Here is a 23106-nt window from a genome sequence, read left to right as displayed (position 1 = left end):
TTCAGGTCCTTTCGGTACTTAGTGCATCTGAACAATCTTCAAAATTTCTCTAATGGTATTTCTTCTCTTAAATTCTTGCTAGTTCATTTATAATGCTACAAACACTATATCAGTTATTTTATTGGAAGCACTGAGGACTGGTGTCTATTTAAAAAAAAAAAACTCTCTTAGATTTTTTTTGAAAGGTGTTTTCCTGTAAACTATCTTAAGTTACCCTGTACCTAAGTATGAGAGTCTATTTTATTACCTAACTGTTAACTACTTGAACTTTTGACACATTACTAGGTTATTTTGAGCAAAGTACCTTTAAAAAGTTACTTATCAAAAAAAAATTTATTACTAATACTTGTTTTAAATACATTGTCTGTAACTATTTTCCCTTTGTTTTTATGGCTTCTTTCTCTGAAACCCCTTGATTTTGTTTTACTAAAGTTCCTTTATTAAGATCTATCTATCTTTGTGTTTGCTGTAGTGGTCTTGACTAAAACCATATTACTGGGTGCCCCTAATGACTGGCACTGACTTCGTGGAACAAGTCTGTTGATTGCTGTTTAATAATTAAGCAGGACTTTAGTTGTCACTGTAACGTGATAATCATTTTTGACCTCTGTCTCAGGAGAGAGAGAGAGAAAGAGAGAGAGAGAGAGAGAGAGAGAACTGGGAGAGTGGAGAGAGAGAGGTTAGGATTTCCTTAGATAATTTAATTTTTAAAAGGACTAAAGTAGCATCTTTCTGAGTTAAAAAGAAAAAAAATTACCAAAGGGAATTTTTGCAACATCTACTTCTGCTCCCCAATTACTTTTTAAATGTATTATAACAGGCATGAAAGTAAGCAAATATATCCTGCCACAATTCAGAGAATATATGAACTAGAGAGAATCAGTAAGAGTGTCAAACTCATCACCATATAAGTTCATGAAATTGGGTAAGCAGTAAAATCAGAGCTATAGAAGAAATAATAGTGTCACTTGAGGTAAAGTATATGATGTCTTAGGAGAAGGCAATTTTATTTACTTCCTTGTAGATTTAGTTTTATATAGGATATTAATAAAATTTTAGATTACAAAAATTATAAAATTAAGTATTTTTTAAGAATTCTCAACTTACTCTTTTGGGTTTTTGGTTGGTGAATAAAATATGTTCTTATTTTATTTAAGCTCTATTTGCAAGTGAAATGTGAGATTATGATGAAGTGGCCAAACAAGGATTTCAGGAGAATTCAATATTTCTGTTCAATTAGAGTATTTCAATATTTCAATCCTATTACAGGATTCAACTACTGGTGCTGCAGAAAAATAATAATGGAAAACCAGCACAGATTTTTAGAAACTACCTTCAGAAAATTATCATGTGTTTGCTGTGAACACTGTACAGTGGTGAAAATAATCAAAAGCCATGTTTCATCACAACACTGCTGTACCATCCAGCTTAGGCAAGGGAAAGGTAAAAGGGAAGTGACCTAATAACTGACCATAACATGATTCCTTGTCCCTATGTTAAATAATTCTGTGACTAATTTTTAAAATATCCTAGCTGCTTTACTTAAAAAACCAGTGGTTCTTTTAATTTAAGGCATGAATCAATTGAAGAGATTACCAGACTAAAAAAATTATTCTACAATATGTAGTTCAAAAATTAACCTGAATACTTGTCCAAAAGTCCAAGGATATTATGTGATAATTCAAGCTAATGCCATATAATTGCCAGCCTTGCTGTATTAGTGTGGAAATGCCAGGACCTAAAATCAATCTTATAAATATTTCAACCTGATTTCTCCAGTTAAACAAATACATAAACACATTGGAAGCTGGTATTGTTCTTTATAGAAGTAATTCTAGTAAACTTGTTTGATTAGTTAACAGTGAAGTCTAACAGATCTGTTATTAAAGAGATTCACCCCAACAGGATTTTAGGATTTCTACATTACTGTGCAAACAGAATCCCAGAAAATATAGGAAGTCCCAATTTTGTTTAAAAATTAATAATCTCCATTTATATGAGTTTTATTTATACTTCGTGTTTATACAATGGAAAAGTACCATTTATGTGTAAAGCTAATATAAATAACAAGGGTAGAAAACTAAATTGTATTAATCGCTAATTAGATAATTTGATTAGTCAATAAAGCATGTTAAGAGAAGTTAAATTGTTACAGGTCACATGGAATTTAAATTGAGTATAAAAAATAATTGAAAGCCAACACATTAATATAATTCCTGGATATTGTACAGATTAAGAAAATATTTCATATTAAGATCTGATAAGAACATTGATCAAGATTAAAATTCTAAGACAACATGAAAACATTCTAAGTGTAGATTTAGTTTTTAGTAAACTAGTTTTTGCATACACCCTAATTCAATGCATCTCAACAAAATACAATTTTATAGCATATTATGCAGAGTAGTCTTGATATTTATAAAGTAGAGTTAATTTTGAAAATTCTTAAAATAACAACAGCTTTAATTTCACACAAACTACCACCATCAAAATGTGACATACTTTTGATAAGGTATCTAAAGCTTAACTAAAATATCTAAAATATAACACTTCTTTGTTAAAATATATACTTTTTCAATTTAGTTGGACACAATACCTTTATTTGATATATTTTTATGTGGTGCTGAGGCTCGTATGCAGCACCTTGCACATGCTAGGTGAGCACTCTACTGCTGAGTCACAAACCTAGCCCCATAAAATATAACTCTTATGATAACTCTTGAATGCAATTTAATAGATATAATGAATGCAATTATGCAAGGAGTATTAAATTGCTATGAAAACCTACAGTTATAAAGCTTACACTTATTTTTGTTATGTTACCACAAAAAGGAAACAATACAAAAAATAAACCACAGTTGGAGTTTAAACAAATTGTCATCCATTAAATTTTTTAAAAACATTTTAAACATCTTTTTATTATTTTTGAAAGCTGAGGACAAACAAGATTCTTCTCCAAATTATGACTAAGCCAATACATAGAAAGATTTTCTGAGATTTCTGTAAGCTCCAACTAACATCCTCTTTCTTTATGCTACATTTGGGCATTCAAGAGTGATGTTTACCTAGGTGGCTATCTCTCTTCCAAACTCATTTACCTGAATGTATTAGATGAAAAATGATGAGTATTGGGGAATGAACTTAATATTTGGCACATTAAAAGCTAAATAAGTATAGATTAATATGACCTTAAAAATGCCATCTTTTCTCTTTTTTATTTTACTTCTCAAGTAAAAAGACCTTATGTGATAAGAACAACCTGACCTTAAATAAGTTACATATTGTAAGTTTCATATACATGTATAATATACACATGTAATTCTTAGAATGTTGAAATCTATGTGTAGCCAGACATCTAGATCATAATAAAGATCTAACTTTGATTTTAATAATTAGGTAAGCTTTACTGTTTGAATTTATTGTCCTTCTATGATTTAGATGATACATAGTTTTATGTTGGTTCCACTGTTTGAATGATTCTATCTTCTGAATATTCATGTTTCCCCATACTGATATTCTTCTTCTACAATGACTCCTCACTCAAATAAAAATGTCATGGTAACCCTAAGCTTATTCAATTACCTCAGTTGAATTTCACAGAAGAGCATATATAGAGTTGATGTTGTGGTAGGGGTGAATAGGGGATTATGGTCCTGTTGAAAGGCTCCAAGGTAGATGCCAGACTGATCCCTAGGGTATAGGAAGGCAGCTCTGTAGGCCCAAGAGGACATGTTATAGGATAAAGAACATGGCCAGAATGAGAGGATGACTCTGAATCAAGCTCTGTCTTCTCAACCCAGGAAAGATGGACAGAACCAGGCCTGTATGGATACCTGACCTTGGGTATGTTTTCCTGACTCTTTCAACTTTTAAAAAAGTCATGGGAAGGTGGGTGCAGCCTCCTCCTCATAAGGCACTTGAAAACACTTGGTAGGAGAAAGTGGTTGCCAAGGAAGTGACATCATCTCACTTTCTTCATTGGAGTGACCTCACCTCACTTCCTTAGTGATGGAACTCTCTGAACTAAGAATAAAGGTACCTAGGAACTCAGAGGCAGACAGAGTCCCAGTCTGCTCACTTGTTTGGCCTCACCAAGTACAGATCCTACTTTCTTGGTATCTATTGCTCCATGGATGGCCGAATGTAATTAAAGCACTGAGGAGGGGGCTTTGCTGACAATGAAGGTACAGGAGTCCTGAAAACTCTCATGAATTTGCCCAAGGACACTAGAGCTGAGCATATAGAGACTATTACATGTGAACATGGTTTAACATACAAGTCAGATGACACTGTGCATGGACACAGGCACTTTTCAGGTGTGTGTGTGTGTGTGTGTGTGTGTGTGTTTGTGGATGTGTTTTTGATTTCTGACTTTGTCTTTCATTGCCTGAAAATATGGAGGGGAAAGCATTTGTTCCATTGTTATTTTCCTGTATAATAATGTGTCCTTTTCCTGGAGGCTGCCATTTTGGTGTTGATCTATCTGTCTAGGTTAAAGAACATGCCCTAGGAAGAAGAAAAAAGCATGCAACAGTGGAGGTGTATGTCCAGTGAAAATCTTCCCAGTGTTTATCCCTGCAAATTAGTGAATGGACACCTGCTTGCCTTGTGGATGCGGAAGACTCACTACTTTTATTTGTTCAAGTATTCCTCCTGAAATTCAGCCACCACAGAGTAGATGATGGTGGATTTGCATCAAAGAGGTTTACCAGCTCCAAGACCTCTGAAATGGCCATCGATGGGCTTCATGAAGAGACCCATAAACATCACTGTGAGACTCAGAAATCACTGTGGAAGGTAAGGTTTTCAGAGGAGAACCCTTGCTGGATACATAGATATCCAAGCAGGATGAGCAATAGAAGAAATTCACTGTCCTAGTGTTGGTCCTGTAATAAAACTCTGTCCAGAGCTTTTTTTATCTGCTATTGTTCTGCTCTCCTCAGGTGAAGAAGTTCTTTGCCTCAGGGTTCTCTTTGGTGACGCCTCAGGAGAAGAACTTTAGAAATTTGCTTGAATGGGCTGCATCTGTTATTCAGTGTTAAAGCACTTGCCACACTTGAGTGAGGCACTCTTTGAGAGCCTCCTCACAGCTTCAAATTATTAATCATATTTTTTCTCTGTCCAAATATAATAGTACACCAAAATCAAATTGGGTGGAGACTATCCATTGCATCACAAGAGATTCCAGACATTCTTGAAATTAGAACAGTGACCCTTTAGGCCCAATGTGTTAGTCCTTGCCCTTAAGTAGCTAGGACTTAGGTGATTGAGTTTCTTCTAGCTCAAATTTACATAAGGGAAAAAACCCTACCATTGGCAGACTGGAAACATGTGTTATTGAGTTGAGCAGTATTAACTCTGGTCTCATTTCAACTTCCCTGGATCTGGGGATGGTATCTAGCCCACCATGAATTTAGGCAATTGAGGGACCTGGGTACTAAACATTCACAGCTTTTCCTGAATATTTCTGCATTTTCTATTTATCCTTAAGACTATTGCATAGCTTTATATTTGCTTTCTTTTTAAATGATTTTTGATTAGTTTTACTGGATAAAGAGCCCATGGACTTGAATACTTTCATACTTGCTGTCACTTTTTCTACATCATGTATTTTTAATCCCCAAGTTAATTGGTAGTCTTAATTGATATCTGTGAGACTCTGTATATCAAATAAGAAACTCAAATTCTGTCAGAGATTAGATATCCATGGTAGTTGGATACAACTATTTGTAAAAAAAATTAGGCATATAATATATGTGGAAATATTATTCTTGCCTATATATTTACAAATTAATTCATTTTGCCTATGTTTTCCAAATTAATTTATTTTATGTTCTAATAATTAAAACATGATTGATTATGAAAATTGAACTGCATGCTACAGAATTGGGTCATTCAGTTAGATGCTAGTATTGCTACCACTAAGTACAGAATGACAATTTAAGACACTTTTTCAATCACATTAGTGAATTACTTCATAGGACTTTAAATTGGTTTAGAAAGAGACTGCAGACTAGTACTTTTCCGGTCAATAAAATATGATTTTTGGAGTTTAGTTTCCTAGATCATACCTTTAATCCTATAATTTGTTGTTTCATTTCCGAAAGGTCGAGAAGATAGTGTACATGTGCAAGGTATACATAGAACAAGAATATATATATATATATATATATATATATATATATATATACAGTATTTTCATTGCACAGCATATTCTTTCAAACATTAAAGTATAAATCACATAATAATTTGAAAACTGCAGACTTTTCTAATCCATTCAACAAATACTTATTGAGATTGATTTTTTAGTATTTTCTTTCTTTTTGTAAGAGTAATTAACTTATTAAAATTCCTAATGTAATACACAATTTGCAAAACAATCCTGAGTTCATATTCAAGCACTATTATGGTAAACTCCTTGGGTTTTCTCTAGCTGTTAATATTAAAATACAAACCTTTTAGCTATTTCCAATTTCATGAACTATGTAGATGATAGAATAAATCATTAACTTAGAATTAAGGTAAACATTAAATCTAAAGTGAATTTAGATGATTACTAAAATATAGATCATTCTGTTACTTACAATTGCTAACAACATTTACATTTTTATTTGACTTCATACTAATAGAAAGCAAATTAAATATTTTTAGCAATGAAAAATTATTAGATGTGACTTCATAGAAATTATTCCCACTTTTAGTGTATTTTAGAGAAAATTATTAAAATTCTGGAACCCTCATTTTGACCTCTGTCACGAAATCTCAACAGGTTATTTTGATCAGTAAATAGGATGACATACAAATATTTAATACAAAACCATATACAAAGAGATTATGTTTTATTAGTCATAATTCTCAGCATAACAATTTATGTGTGTAATTTTGGTTAATATCTATTGAATTTCCTACTGCAAAATATTCATCTAGGCAGCACTGTGAAGAGGAAAAGGAGTTGTCACATTGTCCTGAGCAAGAAAGGCAGGAACATAGTACTGGAAAATATTGATCATGAAAGGATCTCATATAATCATAGCCATGGATAAAATTAGGTTTGTGTATCAACTCTAAGCAGCTAGTTAGTTATGTTTCAGGAGTGAGCTGCTCAGGACCTGCACTTTAGCACATCTAGTTTTACCCTATGGTGATGCAGAGTGATAGTAGAATAGAGGTGATAGCACTGACCTAGGTGATATTCACTGATCCATGAGAGTTAGTTCATAGTAACATTGCATGGGAATTAAAAGCCTCTATATTTTCTACTAAGTTCATGATTTACAAATGTTCTAATCAGTAATAAGAAATAAAATTGAACTGGAGATCGGTAAAAATATAATTTTTTAAGTGAAGGTACCAAATCACTGTTCTGAGAATTGAAGTGGAGAATATATATATATATATATATATATATATATATATATATATGAAGAAATAGATCTTAGCAAAAAATAAAATGTGGGAAAGGTCAAAAAAGATAGATACAACATGACATTTATTTATTATAAAAACTTAATTTTTAAAAGTAATAGCCCATTTAGATTATAGAATCTGGCTGACATTCTAGTTCTTCTCCTACTTGGGTACATCCAAAGTAGGAAAGGACAGACAACTGGTCACAGCAAGTTCACCTTGCTAATGCACTGAAGAAAAGAATCAAGACTGCCACAAAAGAATTATCTTCAGGAACTTTCACAATTAGATGGAATGACTGCCAATCTGAATAATAAGAGTACTCATTGCTAAACTTCTGAAGTTTATATTTACTTCTTATTTTAAATGGCATATTATTAAAATGTATTCTTAACATAGTCACTAAAAATCAACCAATGGAATTTAAATGCTTATGTGTATCAACTCTAGTATACCTCTCTTGTATTATATATAACTTTTGTTTTAATAGTATAAAAATATCAGTGTGCATAGGTGTAAGAAACTTTGGTTTAATTCAAGGTCAGTGTATCTTCAGTTTAATTTACTATGAAAAATAAAATTATAGAAATTCCCTTTCAGAAATATAATATGTATACTTTTAGTGCCATTTCAAGTTAAAAATGTCTTCAGTTATAACAAAATAATCTAAGAATATTTGTAAATTTAATATTTGGTATAAGTAAAAATTGAGTTTGTAGATACTTCCAAAGGTACAATCTGTCCTCCATTGTATATTTTTTAGAACTCAAGTTAGTCCATATGGACTTGAGGAAACTCTTGAAATAACTATGCTCACTACTAAAAAAATTATCTCCCAAGTAATTGAAAGATGAAAGCAATATCTAAAAATTATTTTTTTATAACAGGGCACAGTATATCCACTAGCAATATAACTCAGGGATTTTTTTTAGGGTCTAAATTGTGTTTGATTTTAGTCTTTCTGGCTCTTCCACATTAAAAGACCATCATACAATTATATTTTAATCTTTTCTGGCTATAAATATTACTATTATTTTATGTATAAAAAGTATGAAAGAAGAAAGTTTTTTCACAAACTGTATTGTATATAACAAATTTATCTGTGTCAAGAAAATATGAAGGTCACTCCATCTTTAAGGAATTTTTGCATCAGAGGTCATTCTATAACTTCTTGGCATACACCACACTGTGTGTTGTAAATGCTAGAGAAAGATAAGAGAAGATAAAATTGTTAGACTCCATTAATATAAATGCAGCAATTACTTAGGACACAATGCCTTTATTTATTTTTATGTGATACTGAGGATCAAACCCACTGTATAACACATACTAGGCAAGCCCACTATCACTGAGCTAAAACTCTGGCCCCAATTTCTTAGATTTTTTAAGAATAAAAATGATCTAGTTAAACATCAGATTTTCTTTTCAGACTGGTTAAATAATTCCCCTCTTTCTATAGCTATTGCTAGGTTATACCAAAAATAAATACTATATTTTTTTAAATATTCAAAATATTTTAATATTTTATAAAATATTAAAAAACCTTATGATTTTAAGGTAAGTACACTTACCTAACTTTTGCAAATTAGGTTATTTCCCATGGAAACAGCAGCTGGCACACAGAAACAGAATGTTTATAACTTTGATATTTCAGCTGTGCTTGTCAGGAAAATGATGGAAATGTCATTGTCTAAAGAAGCACCTGCAAGCTTTTGGGTTCCAACAGATGTGCAGAATATAATATTTTAGCTTCTTAAAAATTTTAGTTCATAGTGTTTCTATATAAATTATAATTATGCCTGCTTTTCAAGGAAGCTTAATTGGTCTAGGTCTATTTTAGAAAATGGCATTTTAAATAAAATGGCTTTTAAAAAATAAATATAAATAAATTATATTTAAATAAAATAAATATAATGGTCTACAGCATTCCCAGAATCACATTGAGAAAAATTATCTCAAAATTTTGCTTTAGTTCAGACATTTCTTAGCAATAATTTTCATGCAGATACACTTATGTGTAGATATAGCATCTCAATTCTAGAAATTCATTTATCTGTGGCTATGAACTTGGAATTATAGATTTCATTATCAGTGGTAAAACAAACCTAGGTAACGGGCTGGTCACCACTTTCTCAGCTACTAATCAACAAATATCAAAACCTGGTTTTTAATGATTGTTATCTGTTTTGTTTAACATATTTCTTTAAGAGATAATAAAGTGTTAATTCTCTGCTGTTTTAAATACAAAAATGTACTTATTAAAGTGGTATTGTGGCTGAGATATGCAGTGTCTCACCAAAGCTCCTTTATTAATGCAGAAATGATCAGAGGTGAAATGATTAGACAGTGAGAGCTGTATCCTAATCAGTGCATTAATCTGTTTGATGAATTAATAATTCAGAAAGATAGTTGTACTGGATGGTAACTATAGGCAAGTGGAGCATGGCTGGAGGAGGTGAGTTACTGAATAGCATGTTCTTAAGGATTATATCTTATACTCCTGCATTCCCCTCCCCTCCCTCTCCCTCCGCCTCCACCACTTTCCTTCTCCCTTGGCTGTTTCTCTCCCTCTCTTCACTTCCAACCTTCAGCAACACTGAGCTGACCAGCTTTCCCCCACCATGCCTTCTGCCATGATGTTGTGTCTCACCTCCAACTCAAAGCAATGGAGTAGGCCAACCATGAATTAAAACCTCTGAAACAAAGAGCCAAAATAAAATTTGCCTCCTCTACGATGTTCTTATCAGGTGTTTTGGTCACAGCAAAAAAAATCTAACACAGATGGTCATCATAATTCCTTCCTATTGATGCATTTAGAAAATTTGCCAGCACCTAAATGTCTTTAGTGACTAAAAGACTAAAGTGAAGAAGAACTGTAATAAATTTAAATTCTTTTCCAAATTATAGCTTCGGGATTGTATTTTTTGTGCAATGAAAACATGGTAGTTTTATAAAGAAAATAAAATTATACCCTTTTAAAAACATTACTTATGTTTTACATATAAAAACAAAGGTAAGACAAACTAAAATATTTGATGAGTCACATTATCACTCTAAAATAAAAAAAAAAACTTCTCATAGTTTATAAACTTAATACCAAGAAACAATTAGTCAAAACAGTGTAGTCAAGTCCATAATAAACTGGCAGTTTTTAATGAGAGCTTACTAGCTAAGGGCAAATGATAATTTTTTATATAATTCAATGGAGTTCATTGAGACACTGCTGCATATAGGACATTATCAGTCTATTGAATAATACAAAATAAAAGAAAGATAGTTCTAATGGATAACAACCCTAGAAGTGTACTCCCGAGCAGGCCAACAAACTCCAGAAAAATAGAGGGCCCAATCTTATCTTGGGCATATCTCAAAATCTTTATATATTTCTCAAAATTTTTCTTAATTGATTAAGCTCTTTCCAAGATGTTATTTTGTGTAAATCATGCATTTTCTTTTCCAAAGTACTTTGAAATAAGGAAGGGGGGATGCTATTAATTAATGCTAGGGGATGTGAGGGTAATCTGGCTACAGACAGCTTTAACTCAGTAGATTTGCCAGGGTTGCTTAGGCTGATCTGAATGTCTGTGGAATGTAAATTTCCTTCCTCAGTATTTCCTCCCACAGCTGAAATGTTACTGAAGAGTGGATAATCCCTGTCAAGAACCATTTTCCTGGCAATTGTGTAGGAGTAACATACTCCCTTGCTAGGACCTCTAAACAAGCTCTTCAATCCACTAGCAACATAACTGAGGGTCTTTAAGCTTCCATGATGTCAGACACATCCAAAAGATGTGCTGCAGTTTGTTGTCTACCTATCTTATAGAAGAGAGAAGAGGAAAGAAAGGAACGAGGGAATGAAGGGAAGAGCAAACTATTAATTTCCCCTTATCAAGACTGAAGTACATTGTTGTCATTCCTTATAGGATATTATAAATTTAATGACATACATTTAATAATTCAGTTTCAGACTTATTATAATAAATCATATAGTGGTTCCTTCATGCAGATCTGTCAGAATTATAGAATTTATAATGTACAATGGTTTTTCAGTATAATTCAGGCTAAGCACTAGCCAAATACAAACATTTCTTGTATAATTATCTAGCAGAAGTTGATTCAGCTTCTGTTTCAACACTCTAAAATTCAGAAAGCTTACTTTCTTGAATTTTAATATATTCAATTTGGAAAACATTTTTATATTTTTTAAATATCTTCTATTTATTTTATAAAGGCCTTATAGATTACCCTAAATCTCTCTATACTTAATGCCAAAAACTTGTGGAATTTTCTAACTATTAGAGTTATGTTGTATAACTTTGTTTTCATGTTAAAAAAAACTTAAATTGTAAGGCAATTGCCAGTTTGAACAAATCATGTTAACTATTTTCACACTCTCTAATAATTGCTTGGAAGTATTCAAATACATTCTAATACTATTCATGGATTAAATACTTCTTAAAATTATAGAAAGTAAAATTTCACATCACTTTACAAATAAAGATGTATATTTCTATTTAGCAACTAAGGGAAAATTGAGAACATGGATTCTGGGTTTTTTTTGCACAACTAATAATAACTTATTGTCTAGTATATATTAATATCATAACAAAACTTTATAAAAATTATTTTTAAAAGTTATTAACAATACACAAAACTAAATACTACATTCCAGACAACAATATATGATAACCTCCTTGATTAAATTCTAAAATTCTAGTTTATAAATTTAAAATTCTAGTCTCCACATGTACATATTAAGAACATGGTGTCCTGCTATGACTTTATGCTGTTTAGTTTCATATGCAGTAAATTAACACAATATAATTTAAATTAATTATAAAGTTGGTCTTTTCTATGGAGTTATCTGAAAATGGATTAATATGGAAATAAAAATTCTGTAATAATAAAGACAAAAATAAACTGGTTTATTTCTTGCCAAACTTGTTAATGTATTTTATTCTCTATAATTTAAACATTAATATATATTGATAATTTTCACTACAAATGTAATGTGTTTGTTTTCTATGCCTTGAATATATAAAATATGGATTTGGCTCATCTCATAGGTTATAAAAAACATTGTGAATACAGACACAGGGCATCTTGCTCAGTATAAATTACCTTGATCATGGAGTTGAAATACTTGAATTCTATCTAGTTTTATTTCTGTTCCTTGAATGTTGACATTTTGGAGTAACTCTAAATGCTTTAAATGATCAGCATCTTGATCCATGAATGAGTATAAAATACTATTGTAATAATATTTTGTAGATATGCTTTAGAATGTGGAAATTGGAATGCAAATAAGTTATTTTCAAATACCAATGAGTGTACAACTAACACATGTTAATTAAAAAGAGTACTTATTAAGGGATAAAAAAAATCAATATTTTTCTTTAAAACATAGGCTTGACTTTTTATGGGCTTTTAAAATTGCTTTTAGATATCCATGGCAATACAGTAAGGGTGTGGATCTTGCTGGGAATAGGGCAGTTCCAGGTTTAAGGTGATTCCTGCTGGGAATAGGGCGTATCCTGCTGCCTGAGGCACCTGCCCACTCCTTGAGTTCCCATTGAGTTCTTGCCAGATTCAGAGAGTATTTGTGATTCAGAGCCCGGTGGAGAGTGTGGAATTTTCCCCAGAACGTGCGTGTAGAGTGCTGGTGACAGTTTGAGAATAAAGAGTTGCTGTTTGAATCTACAAGGTGTGTTGTGGCTTGGTTATTTTGTGCCCAGCCAGACTGCGGTACATGTGATCTAGACAAACTGAAGCACAAGAATTTACAAATCAAAAAAAAATCAAGCAATGGAGCCGAACAGCCATTAAAGACCTTCCACAAGAGGATAGCCCAGAAGCAGAATGATTTGCAGTTGATTCTAAGAGACTTTAACAAAGACATGAGGCCCACCTCCTCATGTTGTTCCATGAAATGAAAAAGAAAGAAACACTGAAAACAATCCTTCTGTAAAGCCAGTAAAACCTGGATACCAAAACCAGACACAGAGACACCCAGAGAGAAGACTTCAGACCAGCATCACTGGTGAACAGAGATGAGAGACTCCTTAATAAAATATTGGCACCCTGCACTCAAGGACACACGAGAAGGTGGGGGCCATGATCAGTGGGTTTCTCCACAGGGTGGGAGGTTGGCTCAACATACAGATCAATAATGTCATATCCATATGTGATTCAACACATGAACAGAAGTGAGGACAAGAGTCACACCATCATATCAACAGAGGAAGAAAAAGAATTCGAAAAACTGCAGCACCTCATCAAGTTTAAAGCACTGGACAAGCTAGAGGTACATGCCTGACCTAAACCTCATAAAGACTACATGTGACAAACCTAAGGCACCACATACTGAAGTGAGACATCCTAGAAACAGTTCCTCTCTGCGCAGGACAGGACAAGGGTGTCCACTCTCCCACTCTGATTCCCAGGGGTCCCTGCATTACACACTTTGACAAAGGAGCATTTTTACATGAACCAAATGCAGAGCAGCATTAGTGAGGCTGAAGTAACAGCTCTGTGGTCACCAGGGTCAGAGGTGAGGAAGCTCAGAGGACACAGGTGAGTCTTTTCCAACAACTCAGTGGTATTTCAGTGGGATAAAATGATTAGTACCACCCTCAGGATTCTTTATAGAGCAAGCATCGAGATAGCCCAGGGTTGGTGCCCTGGACACCTGGTGAAGCTGAGGCTTATGGTCCTCCTGGCTTCCAAGGAGTCCCTGAGACTCAGCACTGGTCCTCTACACTTTTGCTGATGGTAAATGGAAGGTGTGGAGCTGAGAATCAGGTGAGGTTCCTGCAGGGGGACAGATAGCCAGGCTAGGTATGCACAGCAGCTGAACTCTAGTGAGTGCCAGGGCCCCTCTGACCATGCCATTCAGTAAGCCCTGTCCTAACCAAAGTCTGCCCACCTCAGACCTGGCACGTGAGAACAGGAGCCTGACTGCCCAGGTCCTTCCTGAGTCTCCAGGTGGCCCTGAACCTGAATTGTCCACAGCAGTCCTGAAGGGGCAGAGGGGATATCTGATGGACATCCAGGGAGAGATTGTGATGGCCCCTGTGTCAGGAGCTGCTAAGAGGTTGACTCAGATGTCCTCCATTGCTGCCATGATGCACTCTGGTCCAGAAAACAGAAACCACCATGATCAGCACAGCCAAGAGATCTCTGCTGTGGAAGCCCTCACCAGGGCAATCAGGACACAGTCTAGGGGACTCCAGACCCCAGGGGCCATTAGGGCCAGTCAGTTCTCTCCTTGGCCCTGTGGCCATAGTCTCCCTCATAATCACTCCTCCTGAACCAATTTGCAGTTGCTATTTGTACTACTGCCAGGGAAGTGAACAGAACCTACCTGCTTACACACTCAAGTGGAGGCCAGACGTAGGGCACACATGGCCCCCTCCATGTCAATACATCAGAAGGACAGAGGGTAACAGGTCCCTCAAGCTGAGCCAGCAGGGAACCCATCACTTGTCCATGTTGACAAGGGTCATCCTCCTTCCTGGACATCCTCCTTCCTGGTCATCCTCCTTCCTGGTCACCCTCCTTCCTGGTCATCCTCCTTCCTGGTCACCCTCCTTTCTGCTCATCCTCCTTCCTGGTCACCCCCCTTCCTGGTCATCCTCCTTCCTGGTCATCCTCAGCACTTGGAAGAGGCCCAGGCCCTCAGCATGACCTCTGGCACATGAAGCAGGAGCAGGGATGCTGGCCCCACAGTTGTGGCTGTGTCCTCTGACTCTCTCCTGTGGTATTGATAACTGTGGGTGCATTGTAGGGAAACAGAGCACTGGAGTTGGTTTCCCACAGTGATTCAGACCTGGATCAGAACCCACATTTCTGTGGACAGCCTTCCCCTTCCTGCCCTTCTCCCTCCCTGCTCCCCTCCTGGGCTCTGCTGGTCTTTCTCCTATGTGTTACACATGTCTGAGTTGGAGGTTCATGGATGTTCATGAAGGTGAACTTCACTGTTCTCCTTCACATCAGCTCACAGCATAGATGGTGAGTTCCCTTCTGCTCTCCTCCCTTTATCCCTCTGCCCACCCACAGGCCCTGCACCCACTGATCTCCTTCCCTGTCCACCTCACCCTCCTCTCCTCTCACTCTTCTCCAGCTTCCTCAATTGGGAGAGAAGATGGGCCCTTGGCTTCTGCGTCTGGCCTCCTTCATCAGTTTGATGGTCCCAGTTCCACCTGTTTCCCAGAAAATGCTGTCACTCCATTGTCTTCCTGGCTGAAGACCCACTGTGCATAGACTCCAAGCTTTCTTCATCTACCATAACCCCTGTAGGGTGCAGCCCGTCAGAGCTTCTGCTGGAAAGTTGACCATTTCTTCTTCTTCATGAAGAGCCACTGTTGCTTCTCTCCTGGAAAATCCTTCAGGACCTTGTTTTCCCATGAAATCTTGGACCCAGGAGATGCCAGCCTGGAAGATGCCCCCAGACCTTCCCTGGACCAGGGCATAACCTCTCGGTCATTGCTAGGATGGTTCAGGGTATTCCTAGACAATGGCCCAATACCTGCATTAAAAATAACTCCATCCTCATGTTGAACCTCTTCCCAGGAGATAATATCTGATCTGTTCCTCCATCCCCATGGTGGCCCAGACCCCAGGGGACAACACCTGACAGGTTCCTCCATCCACATACTCTACTTGTCCCCAGTTGATTCTGTGTGACCTGTTACCCCTCCCCATGCTCACTCTATCGCAAGTGGATAATATATAACACATTTCTGCCTCTGCATGTTAAACCTGTCCACAGGGATTGTTATCAGAGATGTTACACCATCTGACACTTGACTGTCTCCAGTGGATAATATCTACCTGTTACTCTATGAACATGCTGCCCTGTCCCCAGTGGATAATATCTGACCTGTCCCTCCATCCCCATGCTGGTAAGTCCACAGTAGATGACATCTGACATTTTACCCCATGGTGGTGGCCTGTACCCAGTGGATGTTATCTGAACACTTACTCCTTCCCCAAGCTGGTCCTGTCCACAGTGGATACTATCTGGCCTCATAACCCATCTATACACTGACTCTGTCCCCAGTGGATACTATCTAATGTATTACCTGATCCCCAAGCTTGCCTTTCTACAGTGGTAATCCCTGATGTGTTACAGCATCCACATTTGGGCTGTCCCAGTGGTTAACATCTGCATGTATAAAACTAACCCTACCTAATTCAGTTAGTGTGACATTGGCTGTCCTTAATAATTCATATGCTCCTCTGGTGAAACCATCTGCCCTTGGCCTTGTCTTTCCTGGGTATTGACTCATGATGTGACCTGTGTGTCTGTCCCTTCTCTGCTCAGGCTTCCTGCTCTTTCTAGGCTCACATGGGCAGGATGAACAGTTCTGGAAATGCATGCATCTGCTCCTGCATGTCCCCCTTTGGTCAGGGAAATATATACAGGTGGCCTCATGACCACTTGTATTCCTAAGGGCTCAGAAATACCTGGTTGAGCAGGTGTTATGCCTCTCATTCTTCCCCACCCCCCTTGTCACCCATAACATAAATAATTCTTTGCTAAATGGAGGCTGAAGAGTCCTATAGGCTCCTTGTTCTTTTCCACCTGAGGAGTGCATTCACTGCACCTTGGTCAGGTGTTCCTGGAGCAGCTGGGCCTCATAGTCTTGGGGCTGCATGGTGCTGGGACCACTCTGGCAGCCTGGATAGCTGAAGGGCTGCTGGCAGAGCAGCAGAGGTGCAGCCCATCTGTTCTCAAGGACTGCCTGGGGTGGCCTTCCATCAGGCCCAGGTCAGCAGTGCAGCAGGCCCCATGAGTGGAGAGGTGGCTGTCAGATTAGAGGACAGCACAGGACAGGCAACACCTGGGGACAAGGGCGAGGTGCTCTCAGCACCCAGGGCTGGCTTTGCACCTCTACAGGGACTCTGTGCAGTGGCTGCTCAGGGCCTGCTCAGCTGCCCTGGGGACCTTGTTAGGGGTTATAGGTTCCTGCAATGCTACCTGGGGTCCTGGGAAATGTGTGTGTCCCTTACAGCTGGCCCTGCTCTCAGCATGTCCTGCCACTCAGGGAGGGCCCAAGGCTCTTCTCTGCTTTGTAAAAGTGTGGACTTATGGGCAGCTGAGTCCTGTGTCTGCAGATGGATGGACAGTTCCTTCCTGACCAGTATACAGCTAGGTAGGGAGGCTGAAGGGAGCAGCCAGCAAGCTGCTTCCCAGGATCCTGGTGGGGTCCCTGCATGGCTCTGTGCAGTGGAGCATGGTGTGGAGCACAGGCTGGCTTTGCTCTGTCCTGTTTCCCAGAATTTCCCAAACTGGGCTGAGGGCTGTGGGGGATCAGTGGCTCCAACAGAACTGGTGTCCCCTGTCAGAGGTGAAGGATGGTTTACAGCTGCATGTGTTACAGGGCATGACAGACACGGTGCTGCTCCTGGACAGCAACAGGCTGGACACTCCTCGCTGCTACGTGCACATGAGCCTCTCACACAGTTGGTTATTTCCCTGATCTTTATGTCAATATGAAATGAGGAGATTAAATCCCTGGAAACTGACCAGGTGAAAAGATTACCAGGACCAGGAATTTGCTGTCATGGTTCACATATGTGGTGTCCCACATGCTCACATGTGAGACAACTGAGAGAGGACTAGATTATCAGGGCTCAAGCCTAAAGTGGATTAATCCACTAACATGGATTGACATGCAGCAACTGTAAGCAGATGAGATGTGGCTGGAATACTTGAATCATTGAGGTGTGCCTTTGGGGGACACTCTGTGTCCCTATTTGATGGAGCTCACCTGCTTCCTGGGGGCCATGTCCTGACCTGCTTTCCTCCTCCACGCCTTTCTGCCATGGTGTTCTCCCTCATTGGCCAGATGTAAGGACTTGCCACCTTGCACTAAAACCTCCTAAGTCATGACCCAAAGGTAGCTTTTCCCCCTTTGTGTTCTCAGAATTTTCGTCAAGTGACAAGACAATGTCAAAATTTTGATAAGATTTTAGGAGGTATTTTATGGCCACATCATACATCCAGTAACTTTCTGATTTCCACCAACACATTTCAGTGAATGGTGAGAGAAAACTGAAGCCCTGGAACAGATGGGAGAGGTGAAGTGGGGAAGACTGTCACACAGAGGGATCCTTGATCCCCAGGTCAGAGAGCGGGATCATCCGAAGGTGTCTCCTATTTGTTATGCCTAGAAGAATATACCAGGTTATGTGGTCTGCTAGAAAAACAGCTTTCTAATCAGATGATTTTCTAGGACTTAGAAACTTCACCAAGTGGCTCACCTGGATTTGAAGGTGGTGAAAACATGGAGACCAGCAGGTCTTACCTGAGAAACCCCAGGAAAAGGAGGTGGGTGCTGCAGGCTCAGTGTTTGCAGGGAGCTCATGGTCAACACCACAGGGAACAAGGAGAGGAGCCCACATGTCTTATTAGTGGGCTGTGCTCACTCAGTTAGGCAGGAGGTCAATTCCTGAACCTCATCAGGAGGTCAGCAACTACACCTGCCCTCTCAGTGACCCCACCTCACTAAAGACAGTGTCCACAATTCTCTCCAAATGCTGGGCTGTGGGCAAGGCAGGTCTCACTGCAGTGATCTGCACAGGGAAGGGGACTGGGCCTCCTCCCTCACCCCGCCTGCCCTGCATGACCTCCTGTCTGCTGTCAGCCTGGCTCTGCTTCTCTAGGGGACTCAGGGGCTCTCAGCCTCAGGCTGCAGCTGAGAGCTGCCTCTGCTCCCAGGAATCTCCCCTGGCCCAGAACCTCCATCCTGTCCTCTCCTGGTTGACACCTGAGGGCAGGACAGGTGAGAGTAAGAGCTTAGGGCAGATTCCCACCCACTGCTGTCCACAGGCATTACCTGGACAGTCAGGAGGACAAGCAGGACAGAGGGGGGGAGGGCAGTGGGCACACAGCAGGAAGCCCCTGCCTCCTGAGACCCTGCTCCCTCCTCTCCTGCTCAGTCTGTAGCCCCCAAATCTCACAGAGATGAAAGAGAGGAACTAGTCCTGAGAACAAATGGGGTCTATTCTCCTGGATGTGGGGAACCCCATCCTCAGCCCTGGGCTCTGTTCAGTCATCACTGAGGGCTTCTACTTCAGGGCTGGGAGGTGATCCTGGGCCTCTTGCATGCTGGGCACGTTCTTGCCACTCTGAGACCCTCCCAGGTGCAGGGAGGAAGGGCTTGGAGGAGACAGGGCTGAGCTCAGGAGGGTGGGCTCCTCATCTGACAGCCTTCCAGCACTCCTGAATCCACCTGCTCTCCTCTCACAGGTAAAGCTCCACTTGGGCTCAAGACAGGGACACATCTCAGGAGCACAGAGGACCTTGGCAGCCTGACCCTAGCCTCTCCAGATATCAGAAGAGCCTCACCCACATGCAAATTCCTCCTTCTGCTCTGGGTTCAAATGCCCTCTGGGCTGAGGGATCTCCCAGCTCTCTGCTCAGACAGGGCTGAGGTCTCTGGGAAGGCAGGTGTGGTCTAGAAGATGAGGCTGCTGGGTCTTGTCCTGTGCCTGGTCACAGCTTTGCAGGGTAAGTGTTCTCAGTGTCAGACCTGGATCCATGGGGAGGTTGTGACTTCTAATGAATGACAGGGTGTGACTGTCCTTGTCCCCTGGTGTCCTGTACCATGTGCAGCTGCATGAATCAGGACCTGCCTTGGTGAAGCCCTCGCAGACTCTGTCCCTCACCTGTGCTGTCTCAGGTTACTCCATCACCAGTGGTTATGACTGGAGCTGGATCCATCAACCCCCAGGGAAGTGGCTGGAGTACATAGGGTACATAACTATTGGTGGTGGTACTAACTACAGCCCAACCCTCAAGAGCCGAGTGTCCATCTCCAGAGACACATCCAAGAACCAGTTCTCCCTGCAGTTGAGCTCCCTGACCACCCAGGACACAGCCACCTATTACTGTGCCAGAGACACAGTGACGGGACCTTAGTGTGAGCCTGGACACAAATCTCCTGCAGGGCACCCAGGGCCAGCAAGGGGCACACTGAACACAGGGTCAGTTCCAGAGCAGGTGCAGAGGGAAGAAAGTAAAGTTCCCCTCATGTCCTGAGGTTTCTTCCCAGCCAGCACACCCCCTAACACTACCTTGCACAGAGATTATTTACATCTTTCCTGTCTCAGAATCTCAGAAGTTTGTCCTTTTCTAAATCAGGCTTGTATGAAAGTCTCTTTATCAGCACAGGCTACTCAATAATATTTCTTGATGAACATTAATTTTTTAACCTTTATTTTATTTATTTACTTTTATGTGGTGCTGAGGATCAAACCCAGGGCTTCGCGTGTGCTAGATGAGCACTCTACAGCTGAGCCACAACCCAACCCCCCGCCCTGAACATTAATTTTTTAATGATAATTTCTGCCCAGTGTCTGCAACGTAAACTTTATAAACTTATCTTTTCAGTACCATGGTTTCATATCAGGGGGCCCTACCCTGAGCTCCATCCTAGCCCTGCCTCAGTATTATTTTAAGACAGGTTCTCTCAGAGGCCCAGGCTGGTCTTGAACTAGTTATCTTCCTACCTCATCATCCCGAGTACCTGGGATTAAAGGTGAGCTCTACCACATCCAGTTTAACTTTATAAACATTTGATGCCATGTCTTATCCCCTCCATGCTCAGATGGATCCCCTGATCTCTCCCCATGACACCTTCCCATTCCCAATCTGCTCAGTGTGCTTCCTGTTATGGGTCAGGTCATAGAACACATGTTACAGTAGAGCCCACATACTGCCAGAACCTTTCACCCCTGGGACCTTTGGCAATGTCTGGAGTCAGTTTTATTTTCTCTTCTTTTAAAAAAGAAATTTTCCAAGGCAATTAGTTGTTAGGTAACATTGTAGCTGCCAAACCTCCAGCCATCACACAACACCACCCACAGCAAGGCATTATTGGAACCAAATGGCTATGTACGAAACTGAGAAGCAGTGATAGAAAGGCCTAAACCCAGTTAAAATGCACAGAAATATGCATATTCAGAATAAACTTTCATGTACATGAGCTTTCTATCCTAGTGATGAGGCTCTGTGACACCCAATTCTCAAACCCAGGGCTCCAAGTTCTGTGTGGCCTGTGGACAGGGGTGAACTGAGAAAGGTCTTGAAGAGAAAGAGGCTCCCTTGGCAAAGACCCAGGAGGGAGCGTGGTCAGTTATGCAGGAGACTGTGGGACCTGTAAGGTGGCTCTGAAACTGGCCCCAGGTCCCTGAAGACATGCTCTGCTCAGGACCATTCTGTTCCCATCATGGAGTGAGGTGACCCCAGGTATAAATAAAAATTCCAGTTCATCCTCCTTTATAAAGGCTAGTCAGCAGCTCCAGTTCTTTACAGGTGTCCATGTTCAAGGCATCTGCCTTCCTTAGGAGTCGATCATCACGGTATACTTTTGCTGCATACTGCATATCTGTTTTTTTGCTGTCTTTCTTTCCAGAAATTATTTCAAATATTAGTCACATAATCTTCTTCTACACTCTTTTTTTTTTACCTTTGGTAATAACATTCCTTTTTATTCATTTTTAAAGTCCTTGTTGACATAGTAAACAAGGCCCAAATTTTCTGTTTGTATTTTAATGGTTTGCTCTGATCCAGATCTGGGATATAAGGAATAAGGAGGATTGGAGACCATCAGTTGGCTAATAATGACACAGGATCAGTAGAATAATGGGCATCAGCTGTATAAACACAGAAAAACCTCCCTCTCCCCTTTTTCTTCTCTTTCATGTCCACTATGTCGATGCTGATGTTGATGGCTATAACCAGCTTGGACATTTGAAAATGAGTGTACACTACCTGAAGGAAATACACCACCAAAATATATATTGAATAAGTCTTCTGGAGTTATATCAGCTTCACAGCCTCTATGGAAATTTAATCTGCCATTGTCTTGGTGATTGCATGCTTGTTCTTCACTGCCTGTGAGATACACTGTTTTCATTTTTCTGGATTGCTTAAAACAGCATAAGCATTTCCAATCTTTTTACAAGCATCTGTTGCTCGGGATGCATGTTTTTTTCTGGATGAAACTTCAAAGCAAGCAAATCTTCATCACCAGCATCTTTTGTAACTCCAAGTACTTCATAGTAATTTTTACATTTGTTAATTCTGAGAACTCCCTCTACTTGGTCTTTGGTAAAGCATTTTCCACTTTCACCACCACGGGATATGTTGTGCTTTGTGCAGTGGGGTTTGCTGGGATCACTAGTCCTGATGGTGATCCGCAATGAGGACTATTTCCAGCAGTGCTTCATTTTTCATAATTATCTCCCATAGTGCTCTATTCCCAGCTAGTCAGGAAGGCTGAGGCAAGAGGACTTCTTGAGCCCAGGAGTTGAAGACCAGCCTGAGCAACAGCGGGCCCAGGGCAGAGGGTAGAGATTCTGAAGGGAGCGCTGGGCCTTCTTGCGGTTGCCAGTGATCTGGGCCTCCCTGGCGACCTTGACACATTTCTCTGCCTTATTCCGGTTCCCCCCAGGACTTGCGCCTGGTTCTCTTTCCTTGAGAAGCGCTGCTACGACGGGGAAGCAGCCACTGCCTAGGAGGCGAGGCCAGCCCGGGTGGGAGCCAGGGGCTGCAGCGAGCCAGGAGGAGCACCCAGGACCATGGTGGCGGTGGCAGCAGGGGTGCAAGGGCGGGCCTTGCAGCTCCGCGTCCTCACAGCGACCTCCCTGCCCCCAGTGGGCCACTCTGGCGCCAGCCAGCTCTCCCAG

The 23106-nt window shown here is 39.8% G+C and overlaps 1 pseudogene; it reads right to left on the bottom strand.

Moving 5' to 3' along the window:
• Positions 1-21684: 21684 nt before the first annotated feature.
• LOC144252990 (dnaJ homolog subfamily B member 14-like) lies at positions 21685-22843 on the bottom strand (annotated as a pseudogene).
• Positions 22844-23106: the final 263 nt, after the last annotated feature.

Source organism: Urocitellus parryii, unplaced genomic scaffold, assembly GCF_045843805.1.
Source record: "Urocitellus parryii isolate mUroPar1 unplaced genomic scaffold, mUroPar1.hap1 Scaffold_79, whole genome shotgun sequence".
Classification (NCBI taxonomy): Eukaryota; Metazoa; Chordata; class Mammalia; order Rodentia; family Sciuridae; genus Urocitellus; species Urocitellus parryii.
This window is presented reverse-complemented; position numbering and strand designations above follow the sequence as displayed.